This window comes from Pteropus vampyrus, unplaced genomic scaffold, assembly GCF_000151845.1.
Source record: "Pteropus vampyrus isolate Shadow unplaced genomic scaffold, Pvam_2.0 Scaffold130, whole genome shotgun sequence".
NCBI lineage: Eukaryota > Metazoa > Chordata > Mammalia > Chiroptera > Pteropodidae > Pteropus > Pteropus vampyrus.
In genome coordinates, this window is record NW_011888911.1 from 2,512,592 (window position 1) to 2,525,289 (window position 12,698).

At 39.5% G+C, this 12,698-nt stretch overlaps 1 pseudogene; it reads left to right on the plus strand.

Moving 5' to 3' along the window:
• The first annotated feature begins 12,233 nt into the window (after positions 1-12,233).
• LOC111744262 lies at positions 12,234-12,352 on the plus strand (annotated as a pseudogene).
• The last annotated feature ends 346 nt before the right edge of the window (positions 12,353-12,698 follow it).

Consider the following 12,698-nt stretch of genomic DNA (forward strand, 5'->3'; position numbering starts at 1 on the left):
AAGACCCTATTAAAAGAAACCAAAGAAGATACAAATAAATGGAAAAATATTCCGTGTTCTTGGATTGGAAGAATCAATATAGTTAAATGACCATATTACCTAAAGCATTATACAGATTTAATGCAATCCTCATCAAAATCCCATTGGCATTTTTTAAAGAAATAGAACAAAAAATTTGTATGGAAGTACGGAAGACCCCGAATTGCTAAAGCCATCCTGAGAAAAAAAAAATGAGGCTGAAGGAATCACTCTGCCCAACTTCAAATTATACTACAAAGTGGCAGTAATCAAAATGGCATTGTATTGACACAAAAAGCAAAAACATGAACCAGTGAAACAATCGAGAGTACAGAAGTAAACACATGTTCATGTGGGCAAATAATTTTCAATAAAAAATCCAAAAACATACAGTGGAGAAAGGAAAGCCTCTTCAATAAATGGTGCTGTGAAAACTGGAAAGCCACCTGCAAAAGGATGAAACTAGACTGTTGTCTATCACCACACACAAAAATTAACTCAAAATGGATTAAGGACTGAATATAAGACCTGAAACAATAAAATGCGTAGAAGAAAATATAGGAACGAAACTCAAGGACCTTGGACTTAAAGAGGATTTTATGAATTTGAACTCAAAAGCAAGGGAAGTAAAAGCTAAAATCAATGAATGGGACCACATCAAACTAAAAAGCTTCTGCTCAGCAAAAGAAACCGTCAACAAGGTAAAAAGACAGTCGTCCAAATGGGAAAATATATTTGCAAGCAACACTTCTGACAAGGGGCTAATATCCAAAATATACAAAGAACTCATACAACTCAATAGCAACAAAAAAACGATCCAATCAAAAAATGGACAGAGGACCTGAACAGACGCTTCTCCCTAGAGGGACATATAAGTGGCCAACAAACAGGTGAAAAGATGCTTAACATCACTAGCTATTAGGGAAATGCAAATCAAAACCACAATGAGATACCATCTCACACCTGTTAGAATGGCTATAATCAACAGGATAAGTAATAACATGCTGGAGAGGATGCGGAGAAAAAGGAACCCTCATATACTGCTGGTGGGACTGCAGATTGGTACAGCCACTATGGAAAACAGTATGGAGGTTCCTCAAAAAACTAAGAATTGATCCACCATATGATCCAGCAATCCCTCTAATGGGTATTTACCCCAAATACTTGAAAACTCATATCCAAAAAGATATTTGCACACTGATGTTCCTTGCAGCATTGTTCGCAGTGGCCAGAACATGGAAGAAACCAAAGTATCCTATCATAGGTGATTGGCTAAAGAAGCTGTGATACATTTATCCAATGGAATATTACTCAGCCATAAGAAGAGATGAAATACTGCCATTTGTGACAACATGGTTGGACCTCAAGATAATTGTGCTAAGCAAAATAAGCCAGACAGAAAAAGTTGAAAATCACATGATATCACTTATATGTGGGATATAAACCTAAAAGCAACAAAGGAAGAGGAGAAACAAACAGAGACTCATGGACATGGATAATAGACTAATGGTTACCAGAGGTGGAGGTCGGGGGAGAAAAGAGGGAGGTAGATGGGGTAAAAGGGGTCAAATATGTGGTGACAGAAAGAAATCTAACTCTGGGCAGTGAACACACAATGTAAATATATATGTGCCTTACTGTTAAAATATACAACTGAAACTAGATTTCGTTAACAAAAGTCACCATAAAAAAATAATAAAATAAAAATAAAATTAAAATTTCTAAATGCTGAAACCAGGCTTTCAGCTTAGATCTGTCTGATATCTGAGTCTATGCTCTGGCCAGGGCACTTCCTTGTTGGTCTCAGCTTAACCACATTACTGGAAGATCTGATGGGGAATAGCGTGGGCCTGGAAGCTTGTAGTGGTTCTGGACGCCCACTGTCTGGATGCTGCAGAGAAAGAGGTTCTTACGCTGAGAAAGTTATTGTGCTTGATAACCTCTAAGTAGGCTAAGTAATTTATTCTCTAGATTGGGAAACTTTGGGAGTAAAGAAGCATAATTTGGTAAGTAAGCTTGAATTAAAGTCATGAACTAACTGTTATATCTCTCCCAATTTTAGGAGTCTAGAGAGAGGACTTTATGGATTCAGAATGAATGTAATATAGTACATAGATCAAGCTCTCAATTCCTGATAAACCTTCCTAACCACTTCTCCTGAAAAGTCAGAAGATGTCCAAAAGATGTCATTCTGGGACTATGCATGTATCATCCAGCATAACTTTACCATTTTTAAAAAATTATTATTATTATTTTTGCTGGGATCAGGAGGTCCACTGTCCACTGATGGTAGAGCAGTGGCGTAGTTTTATTTTTGCAAGCTGCTTTTATACAAGAGCATAGGCTTGCTGGCTAAGATAAGATTATCCCCACCCAGTCCACACACGCTGCTATAATCTTTTGCAGTTCTTTCTGCTCATAGCTATGACTGTACTCCCTGCCTGGGAGCAACACCGCATTGTTCCGCAATCAGTTCCTACTTTCCCATTCTTAGGAGGGTTCCTTGAGGTGAGGCAACCCTTGGTTGACCTCACAGATTGCAAGGACCTTGTCAGCTTGCAATCCGCTCTACACATCTCCCCCTTCCTTTTTATTTTTAAGCCACAGAGTATGCAGTGTAATTTGAAACTGTGCTACTTGCTGTTGGAGGATTCAGCTGCCAACTGAAAAGGCACAAAACAATACAACAAGCAAGCATACAATTCCCGCTAATATCCAAAAAGTATATTTAAGCATATTCAAAGGATTAAACCCTTGCAAACTATCCAATAAATCTTTAGCTAAATCTTTTGGATTAATAATAGTATCCTTGCATTCTGTGTAACTAGAATCTCCCGATGCTCATTATGTAAATCTAAACTTAAATTATTATGATGCCGAATACCTTGTAAATGCAATCACACCTGTTGCCAATTCCATTTAAATTGATTATAGACTACATTAGTTACACATATCCCTTTATAAGCAGCATGACAACGCAAACTTGTTCTTTTTTTCAAGAGCTTCTACTTCATTTCCTATCTGCACTACAACAGATTCTAGGGCGTTCAGCTTAACCTCTAATTTTAAATCAATACCTTTTTGTGTCTTCATAGCCATAGAAGTATTATGAGCCAACGCATTAACAAAATTATTATTTTGTATGCTTTGCGATAAGGCCGCTGCTGCAGTTACTGCAGTAGCTATTAAGGAGGACACAAGAGTTACTAGTCCTGCAATAACAAGTCCTATAATTCTCTTATCTCTACTCAAAGCAGTTTTCATTTCTAAACAGAGTTTATACCCCACTGTCATCATACGAAGGTTCTTCTAATTTAGTTGGTAACATGATAAAACTCGATTGATTTAAAACTAATAGACCTGACCCCTTATTATGGGGACCCACACAATTAGTTAAATTACATTTGGTACAAGATACATTAAGAAGTCTATTTGAAGCATTTGTTTGCAATTGTCCATTTAGAAAAACATAATGGGCAGCAACACAGGCTCGAACCCCATAGCTATGTATAATATTCAAATCTGCAATATATGAATCAGATAGATTAACAAATTCCAAAGCTGCAAGAGCTCGCCACAAGTCCTTTTGAATGTGTCCTTTTGGGGTGGTCATCAAAGAAGCTATGTACCCTCTAGGTGAGCTTCTCAGGGTCTGATCCATCCACCACAATGCCTGACCAGCCTCTCAGGCAGCCAACAAGGTCCATCAGCACCTTTAGGAAAAACACAAACATGCCCCTGGCCCCATAATAAAAGGAGATCAGGGCCATGCCATTCATTAGTTAATGGATCTTTCCAACAAAGTACTGCTTGTGGATTCCCCAAAGATTTTGCCATTTAAAAGGACAATTATCCTCCTGTTCAACCTAATGTAGAGACTTTACAAAATGGCTTTTAAGAAGCTTTACAAAGAAGAATGGATGGAGGAAAAGCAGCCAGAAATCTGGGGTTGTATATTCTTCTGGGAGGTGATCATGGACTTTGCAGGTATAGCTTGAACTTATGACGTCTCTAAATGATTCATGCGTAATAGCAGATATAGAAGCAGAGCTATTTCAGTCAATCACCATCTCAATTTTATTTTTATAATTAGCTGTCACAGACACTTTCTAGTACAGCCACATCCCATACATCTTTCAAAGCAGGCTCGTGTGTTGAAAGCAACCTAGATAGAACAGGGACATCGTGCTCAAAGAATTCCATAGTCAAGGATCCACGACTGTGCTTTCCTTAGGAAACACCATCAGGATGTCCGTGGAGCATGCATCCCCACAGGGAGATCTGACCAGATCATTATTTTCAGTTTTTCACTCTTTTCCTAGGTTCCCATGTGATAACACATTCCTTTCCAATATCACATTACGTATTTGTATTATCATTATTATTACATTCTTCAAGTTTGCACAGAACAGCCTATCGTTGGTGAAATAATTCTATGAAAGAACAAAGTTGTTCTCTGGCAGCTTCAATAATTTATCTCCTGTTCTCTTCATTTTACTCTTTCCTCATTCCCTTTTCTTGCACAATTATGATGGGGAACTGTAAGCAGGCCTGGAATTCCACAAATCTGAACACGAAGGTAATCCTGGGTTACTCAGTAAAGTTACTCAGTTTGGGGACTGGGCAAAAATTGAATTTTGTATTCATGCATGCCACACTCCTGCAGTGTGTACTGTGCATGATCTTTGTCTTCTGGAGAAAGAGAAGGGGAGCTCTCATGCATGATAGCTCTGCTTTCAGTGTGGCATGCAGCCTGATTCTTGACCCATTCAGCCCCTAGTTGCTTTCTAGGCTGGACGATCTTCATGTACTCATTCATTTGTTCCATCCTTCTTTGCTTAATCGGAAATATTTACAGAGTCCCCACCCTGACCAAGCACTGTGCCAAGTGCTTCTGGCTTACTGGCAAACATGATAGTCAAGGTCTCTGTCATAACCAAGGTGTCTAGATGGGGAAGGAGAGAGAGAAAAGAGAGACTGCTCCTCCAGAAAACCCTAGCGCCCAATCTGTACATTGGGATTTTGCTCCAGGATCTTTCTCCTTCCCTTGACTAGATCTCCAAGCATAAATGCTTGGGTAAAGTCTGGGCTATTTTTACTAAACATTTGAGTGAAATCAGGACACCACAGGCTGGTAATGTCAGAGATACTGGAAATGAGGTATTCCTCTGAACAGAAAGAAAAACTTTTAAAAAAATCAGAAAAAATCACTTGCTTTTTTAGGGGTCTAGAGAATAAGAGTAATGTAGCAGGAATAGTTTCATATCTTTTAAATAAGTTAGTTCTCTATAGTTCTTTTGTTACTTTTTTCTCTGGTTAGTTTTTGCTATATATTTGATGTGCTTTATGATGTATGACATAACCTAATGAAGTTATGTGTAATAGCAGAGTGGATACTGGTTTAGATAAAATACTAAAGAAATGTTTGCTATTGTGACTACCCTCACCGTTGTCAACACTAATCCAGTATTGAGAAGGCTTTGGTCCTAACTGTGAACACAAACATGAGGGGTGAGGGGAAGAGAAGCAAAAGGCCCAGACTGCACCTACAATGAAAGCAACCTGGGCCCCGAGGCAGGGTGTCAGCCCAGCTTGTGGACTGGCTTCGGCTGTAGGCCTGGGGGGACATGGTCAGAGGAACACTGGACCCAGAGGATTTTAGCACAGCCTTGTCCCCATTCGAGCCCCAGTTCTTGGGCCTGGGGCAGTGGGATGTCTGGAGAGTAGAGGGTCTGACTCTCGAGGGGCCCAGCTGATCTGATCAAGCATCATGTACCAACTCATCAGGAGGCAGCCTCTACAGAACAGGACGGGGCACCTGGAACATCCTCTGTCTTCAGAAGTATCTATGGGGGTTGGCTCTTTGGGAACATTTCCTGGCCTCAGTGGCAGTGAAACACCCACTGGCAAGCCTGTAAAAGGAAACTTCTGCCCACAGCCCAGGATTAGCTCATCCAAATCTCCAGCCTTCTGTCAACCGCATGCTAGAGCAGCCTGTCCTAGCCCTTCCCGGGTGCTCTGTTCCCCTGCTCCAGCTTCCTCTGCATCTCCCTACCATCCCAGACTGAGATGGACAAGCTCCTGCTCCTGGTCCTGCTGCTGGGAGTCTTCCCTTTTGTGTTCTTCCATGGAGTGGGTGAGGACATGGAGGGAGTGGGGAGCAGTTGCAGGATGATCTGACCAACTTGGGGTGGAACAAGGTCAAGAATGAGGTTCTGGGATGATACGACCACCAAAGGTTAGTGGTCTCTCTCTACTGTCCCACCCCGACTAATACCAGGGAAAGGATTCAGGTCCTTTCTCAAGTTCAGAGTGGGGTCAGTCACTCCCATGGGACAGATTGAGGCTGAAGGTCTTCCTCAATTTAGGGCTTTGGAGCTGGCTGGAGTGGCCCTAAGAGGCAGAGCCAACAGTTACTCAAGACTTTTTATAAAGAAGCAGCCTGGGGACAGGGCTCTAGGAGGAAGAAGTAATTCAATGGCTTATTTTAAACCATTATTTTCACAGTACTCCTTTCACTTAGATCTGTGTGTCCTTTGGATAACTCTGGTGCTTTGCTGGTAAATCTTTGGAGACTAAAGTCTGTCTCCTCACCTTCAAGCTGTGTAGTCCTTATGCCCTATCCATTTCCCCAGAGGTCCTGACCCAGGGCGGCTGTACATAGATGCCCCCATTGTGTTCTACACATGGCTCCACAGCTAAGAGGAGATGACTTACTGAACCTTCTGAGGTTTGAGAACATGTGAGCTCAGAGCTGGTGCTTCGGAGATTTCAGCTAGGCTCCTAGGGTCAAAAATTACGGAGACACAATTTCTTAGGTTCAAGGTTGGAAATTTCACTTGCCTAGTTAGAACACGCAACTTTTCACCTTATATCTCACCAATATCTTTCATATAACTCTCAGGTAACATCTCTTATTCTTGTTCAAAGTTATTTTTTTAAAAACGTTTTTAAAGCTATAATTCACGTACTATACAATTCATGTACATATAGCGTACACACTGTTGTTTACCCATAATAGATTTTGAGATCCTCATGTCAAAGACCTCATTTCCTTAAATACCCAGTGGAAGTAATCTAATGGAGATATTTCCTGACCCAAATTATGTGTGGGAGAAGTATTTAGAGTGATGCTTTGTCCCTAGACTCCTGGGTCCTAATGTGTCTTATCACACCATGGTCGCAGCCCATTCAACCCCGGACTGAGCTTTTACATCTGCCTCTCTGCAGCTCCTGCCACAACGTGCATGGTGTGTAAGATATTTAAGAAAGGCAAATGTATGGAAGGCAATGGCAACTGCACTGTGGAGCAAGGCCCTGGATGCAGAACCACAGATATGTACTTTTTCAATGAAAGAGGTAATGTTATTGAGCCAGGCTCTACTGCCTTGCACAGGCCCCTGACTTCGGACACTGTGCAGGGGCTCTCCAGACTGATGGAGCCCTTGCTGGGAGGTGGATGTGTCTGTAGTTTGGAGACCAGGCTTGGAGTAGTTGGGGAAGGTGCTCCTACTTGAGCCCCATATGTTGTTCTGTGACACTGAAGATGAATTCTTTCTCTTCCAGATGGGTGGAGCTACAACCATACTCAGTTAGACTGCTCTAATCAGTGTAGGGCTTGGAAGTTGATTCGTGGGGACCTGAAGATTTCGAGCTTTTGCTGTAAAGGTCAAGATTTCTGCAATAAGTATCATGGAAAATCACTGCACTGGAAATCTCACTAACTGCTACGTCCTCTGTCAGTGGTGAGGTCACTCACCCTGTCCTGTCCCTGGCATCTCTGGTCTTGTCTCCTTTCACATGTCCTCCTGAAGAGCTGGCAGTGCCCTCCTATCTCCTCCACATTTCCCTCTTCTCTTTTCTCCTGGCCACTAGCTCCTTCCCTATGACACCAAATACTCTCAGTTCACCCTTGTGTCAGGTCTCTGCTTCCTGCACACCTGCAAATCAGCCCTCCTCATTTTGCCCGTCGTGATTCCTCACGATCACCACATTCCTCTGGCTGAGTGGCTGCCTGCTTTCTAATCTCACCAATTCAGAAGCAACTGGAAGGTGCCAAGGAAGTGGATGGGTTCCGTTTTATACATTAAGAGTTTGAGGGGTCAGTGGAAAACTCAGGAAAATGTGTCCAACTGGCAGATGAACAGAGAGGCCTCCAAGTCCAAGAAGGTCCCAAGACCTGAGGAAAATGATGGGATCATCAGCTTTAGATGCTACGTACGTACTCAGAATCTCCTGAAAGCTTACATTATGAGACTTAAGAAACCAGATGTCCAATGCGAAGAGAAGGGGATGGGGTGGAGGAATCATGAACGCTAGAGGCTGTGAAAATAAAAAGTGGGTGAAGGTCTCTCTCCAAAAAGATTCATGGGTGATGGTCACAGAAGTAGTTGAGGAAGGAGGATGGAAGGGTGTCAGTATCTGTTTTCTGTGAAAAGTTCCAGGTTATTGACAGCACAATTTCAATGGAGAAGTGGTACAGAAGCCACATCACAGTGGCTTGAGGAATGAATGGACTATGGCAGGAAGAAGTAGTGAGTATGGACAACTCTACCAAGATGTTTGGGAAGAATTGGGAAAGTGAAATAGTACCTTTTTTAAGAACAGTGAGTTTAATGTTTTTTGAAAAAGAATGATTTATTTTTTTCTCGATGTTTCACAGTTTAATGTAAAAATCTTGTTAAAACTGTAGCAATGCATATTTCCATGTCTTTTTCATCTTCTACATATAATATTTTCTTCTCTTTTTGTCCATTTCTTTTTCTTTTTTCACTCCATCTCTTTCTTTAGCCTTTTCTTTCTTTTCTTTTCCTATTTGTTATGGGAAAATGGAGATTATGCTTTGTGTTTTTTATTACTTATTGACTATTTCCCATTCCATTTAAAATAAGCTAAAAGGAACATTTTACGTTTCTCTCGGGAAAACTAAAAATTAATTATATTCATTTTCTTTTACTCTATTTAGGTTAAAATTTTTCAAAGTCATTAGAAAAGTCTTCTAAAAATTGACTCTTTTAAGAATATAAAATTTAAATATTTTTCATAGCTTTCACCTCTGAATTTGAGCTGAGATAGGAGATAAAATAAAGACAGGTTGGATTAACCATTGTGAAGCATAGTATAAGCCAGCGACTTGTTATTAAATGATTAAATGTCAAAACCTCATCAACATCAAGCCAATAAAACCCAATTCAAATATTCCATTATAGGTTAAGCTGGGTGTACTTATGTCTGATATCACCAGAAAAAACTATAGATGTGTCATGATGACAGAGGCAAGACCAATGAGAGGACTTTTTTTTCTTATTTTTAAAAAATGCATTTTATTACCTCACACCTATTAGGATTTGTAATATAAAAAGAAACCAGAATACAAAAGTGTTGGCAAGGATGTGGGGACTGAAATGCATGGTCATTGTAGATAGAAATGTCAATGGTGCAACCAACAGCATGATGGTTCTTCAAAACATTGAAAATAGAATCACCTTATGATCTAGAAATTCAAGTTATAGATATATAGACAAAGATTTGAAAGCAAGGTTGCAAGGCGATGTCTGCATACCCATGTTCATAGCAGCATTATTTATGATACTAAAATGTGGAAGCAACCAAGTGGCCACCAACCAGTGAATAGATAAATAAAAAAATAAATATATATATGTATATATATATATATATATATACATATACATATATATATATGTATATGTATATATACACACACACACATACACATACATATAAAGAAATATTATCAGGCCTGCAACCTGGATGAAACTTGAGAACATTATGTTGAGTGAAACAAGATTGTTTCCAAAATACAAATACTGTATAATTCCACAAATATAAGATTCCTCAGGAGTAAAATTCATAGAAACAGAAAGTAGAATATTGGTTTCCAGGTGCTTGGGAGAGGACGGAATGGGAGTTGTTATTAAATGGGTATAGAACTTTAGTTTTGCAAGATGAAGAATTTCTAGAGGTCTGTTTTTCGCAACAATGTGAATATACTTAACACTAATGAAGTGTGCACTTGGAAATGGTTAAGATGGTCAATTTTACTGACGTGTTTTTATCACAAATAAAAATTTGAAAATCCAGAAAGAAATTTAAAAACCTACTTTTATTTCTCTCAATAAAAGTGAAAATCAAAGCAAAAGAAAAACCAAAATAACTTCTTTCTTTTATTACTCCCTCCCTACTTCACTAATGGCCAATGGAAAATGTGTGGACATTGAGGAAAATGTGCAAAATACAAATATATTAACAAAGAAAATTAAAAACATCTTAAACAGGGCAGCACTTAGTGACCTTCTCTGTAGAGCACAGTGTAAAAATGGGGACAAAAATGGGGACAAGGAATAATCTAGCAAACAGTTCCACAGCCAGGAGATCCAGGTTAATGTCATCAGTGGTAAGGCAGGTTGATATTATATATCCATAACCCAGGTCTAACCATAATAAAACATCAAAAAAACCCAGATGGAAGGACATTCTCCAAAATACCTATCTCTTACTCCTCCAGATAATTGAATGTCATAAAAAACAGGGACAGTCTGAGAATCTGTCACAGCCCAAAAGAAGTAAGGAGACATGATGTGTAACTGAAATGTGAAATCTAGGAAGAAGAAAATTCATTAGGCATGAAGTTAATGGAATCTGAATATGACGCAGAGTTTAATTAAAATTAATTCATCAATATTTTTCATTAGTTGTGACAAAATTTTTCTGAAACTCTAAAACTATTGCGAAATTAAAAGTTATTGAAAAAACACTCAGAGACAAACATGGTTATAATTTGATGTATTGTGGGCCTTTTCATGGAAAGTATACACACAGACACATACGTGAAGATATATATGTATGCTTTTGAAGTAAAATATATTTTACAGAGTAAGATTATGTATAAAATGAGTATATTGAATGTCAGCTGTTCTTTGGCAGCCTGATACAGGTCAAATACAAGGCCTCAGACTCTTGATTTGTCTGAGACCAGTTTAGATCTTGCTCTAACCAACCTCTTCAACTCTCTCCCAGATTATCTCCTTCAGGTGAGGGGCTGAGAGAAGGCAGGAGTCCTACTCCAAGAACCCTCTTTCCACCTAGACCAAAAAATAATCAGCAGAGATCTATCAGCTACCACAGCTTGTCCAAGGCCCTCAGGAGCTGAGGTCCTCTAGGCTAGGACAGGCTTCTGAGCCAAGGGCTTTGGTCTTACACTCATCGATCTGAAGTCAGGTAGTGAACAGTTGGCTGCAGAGCAGTTTCTATCCCTTATGTCCTTGACTCTGAGCAGAGAACACGTCAGTTTTCATCCCCTGCAGCATTCTGAGGCATGACTGGGAAGCTTTGTAAATTTTTTTCCTGGAACACTTCAGCAGTGACATCCCTTCGAACTTCTGTGAGTGGCAGGGAAACTTGAGGAAATGATGTAAGAAAAGTCATGGGCAGCTGGATACTCTCAGACTCTTCCTCCTGCTTGGTCAGAGTAAGGTAGAAAAGCATTTGTGACTCATGACGACTGAGAGATGAATCAATAATCAAATAACTTCTTTCCAGTGACCTTAGATTGCCTTGCCCTGGGACTTGGGCTTAGAAGACACAGCCAATTGCTCTGAATATGAGTGATAAATAGGACCTCCTAGGGTGGATGTTTATATGAGTTTGTGGGGAGTTGTTTGATGAGAAAGAGAAGATTGGAGCTGAATGGTGATTATGGAGGCACAATGTATACATGTACTTCTATGTATAACTTGACCCTAACCCATGACCTTATGGGTAGTCTTGCTCACCGTCTATACCTCCTCACCTACCATCTAGTAAATTTTAGATAGAATATAGCTTCTCAGCTAAAGCTTAAAATTCATCGTTTTAGTTCACTTACTTAAAAGCATCTGGAAAAATTTTTAAAAGTTTCAAAATTAGCTAAAGAATATGATTAAGTAGAGGAATCATATTAAAAGTTTTGAAACCATAGTGAAAGACTCTCTTTAAAATACACAAAACAAAACAAAGGAGACCCCAAACAGGTTTTGATGGCTTTACATGTGATTTCCACCAATCTTTAATTGTTCATCTCTATCTTTTGAAAAATTTTCTAGGAATTAAGCTAAAGCTAACCAGGTAGCCAACCTGAAAAAAAAGAACAAGGCTGGAGGCATCACTCTGCCTGACTTCAAATTATACTACAAAGTGACAGTAATTAAAACGAATGGGTCTACAGCCATGCCACTCTGAACAAGCCTGAGCCCGTCTGATTTTGGAAGCTAAGCGGGGTGGGGCCTGGTTAGTACTTAGATGGGAGACCACCTAGGAAGACCAGGTACTGTAGGCGTAAAAAATAAAAAATAAAAAATAAAAAAAAATAAAGGATCGTAAGCTGACAAGGTCTTTGCAATCTGTGAGGTCTATCAAGGGTCACCTCGCCTAAAATAAATAAACAAACAAATGAATAAAATGAATGGTATTGGCAGAAAAACAGAAACATGGACCAGTGGAACAGAATTGAGAGTACAGAAGTAAACCCATGTTTATATGGGCAAATAATTTTCGATAAAAAATCCAAAAACATACAGTGGAGAAAGGAAAGCCTCTTCAATAAATGATGCTGGGAAAACTGGAAAGCCACCTGCAAAAGAATGAAACTAGACTGTTGTCTATCACCACACAACAAAATTAAC